Source organism: Brassica oleracea, chromosome C3, assembly GCF_000695525.1.
Source record: "Brassica oleracea var. oleracea cultivar TO1000 chromosome C3, BOL, whole genome shotgun sequence".
In the NCBI taxonomy this organism is placed as follows: Eukaryota; Viridiplantae; Streptophyta; class Magnoliopsida; order Brassicales; family Brassicaceae; genus Brassica; species Brassica oleracea.
Genome location: NC_027750.1, coordinates 51,956,847 through 51,959,144, shown reverse-complemented (window position 1 = coordinate 51,959,144; position 2,298 = coordinate 51,956,847).

Genomic DNA, 2,298 nt, shown 5'->3' with positions numbered 1-2,298 from the left:
TTTTTGTATTTTAAATATGTTTTCTATTTCAATTTTAAACACTATTTATAAACACTATTTTATTATATTTGGTATTTATATAAACTATTTTGTATATATAAAAAGATGATTTCATATTTATAAAAATATTTATATTTATTAAAACAAATTTTGTATTTATAAAACATTTTTTTATTTATAAAAACTATTTTATTATTTTTGTATTTTAAATATGTTTTCTATTTCAATTTTAAACACTATTTATAAACACTATTTTATTATTTTTTGTATTTATAAAAACTATTTTGTATTTATAAAAAGATGATTTCATATTTATAAAAATATTTATATTTATTAAAACTAATTTTGTATTTATAAAACATTTTTTTGATTTATAAACACTATTTTTTTTTCTCGGAATTCCGTCGGAAATTTCCTCGGAAATTCATTTCCTCGGAATTCCGTCGGAAATTTCCGAGGGAAATTCATTTCCTCAGAATTCCATCGGAAATTTCCGAGGAATTTCCGAGGAAAGATGAATTTCCGAAGAGTTATTTCCGAGGACTTTTTTCGTCGGTATGTCGTCGGGATAGCGTTATTCCAACGACATACCGACGATTTTTTCCCTCAGTATGCCGCTGTTTTCTTGTATTGCAATTTACCTTCGTGCAGTTAAAAAATTATTTTTTAATTAATTTTTATAGCAGGTGCAGCCGGTTAATTAAAAGGGTAGTACCGTATTATTATGTATATATGACGCAGTGTACCTGTCCGTTAGGTAAAATAGCTACTCTACCAATTACCGTTTTTTTCATTGCTATAGGTTCTAATTTCCCTTTTTTTATCCATCATATTTCACTTGACCTCACAAAATAACTGTAATAAAACTTTATTAGAAATGGGTTACTCCTCGAAAGAAAAGAGAAGAAAATTTCAATAAAATTTGGTGACAAACCTTAAGTTGCAAAGAATTGATTTAAAAAAAAAAATTTGGTTAATATAACACTGTTTTCATAATTAAGTTAATGAAATCTTAAGAAAGTTATCAGTGGCCAGTTACATTCAAAAAAATATAATATATGAGTTTTGTTTTTTGTTTTTAATGATCATACTATATATTAATAGTATGTATATAGTTTAAGTGGAAATTAGTAAAGCCTAATTCCATTCATCATTTTTCTGTTCGGTATTTTAACTTATTTTTCATTGATTCACCATCATTTTTTTTTTTTTTTTTTTTTTTTAATTTCCTCCGATGGTTCCAAATCGCCTCCTCCAAAGTGGCTTCCCGACGAATTTCCATTTCAATTAAACCTCTGTCACCAAGTACCTCAATCATCACCCCAATCTCCGACCATCGATCAAACCAGAAGGAAATATGTCTCCCATTCCCTACTACCTTCATATGGAACGTTCTAGCGACATCTCTCAACTTGAGCATTTTCCTCCAAACCCAAGAGCCTGTCTGCGTGCTCCCTTTTACTTCCCAAAAACTCTTCCTTTTAAGCAAATTCCTTCTGATCCATTGGCCCCAAAGAGAATCTCCAGCAAGCATTCTCCATATGAGTTTTAGACCATACACGTAGTTCACTTCCTTCAGCGTTCTGATCCCCAATCCACCCTCCTCTTTTGTCTTACATATGTCCTTCCACCCAACTTTAACTCCAGTGGACTTGAGTTCTGGCCCTGACCATAGGAACCCTGAGCAGAGTTGCTCAATCTCTTTTGAGCACTGACTTGGTAGACAAAATGCAGTGGCCCAAAAGTTTACAATACTCATCAAGACAGACTTGATTAATTGCAGTCTCCCTGCGTAGGATAGAAACCGAGATGTCCAAGAACAAATCCGACCATGGATCTTTTCTATCAATGGCAGATAGTCTTGTCTAACCATTCCTTTTGTCATCAGGGGCAACCCCAGGTAGCGAACTGGCAGTTTACCCTCAGCAAACGGAAAGTTAGTGAGGATTCTACTTCTCTCCACTTCAGAAACCCCAGCCATGAAAATAGTAGATTTCTCCAAACTAATAGAGAGACCAGACCAACCTTCAAATTCCTCAAAAACTGATAGGACTCCTTCCACCGACGCCTTACTGCCTTCCACAAACACCATCAGGTCATCGGCGAAACAAAGATGGGTAAGAGAAACCGATTGACATCGCGGGTGAAGACCAAATCTCCTCTCCTGGAAAGCTTTGTCGATTTTATACGACAGAACATTCATGCAAAGGACAAAAAGATAGGGAGAAAGGGAACACCCCTGTCTAAGACCCCTTGAGCTCTGAAAGTAGCCTGCTAAATCTCCATTAACCTGAACCG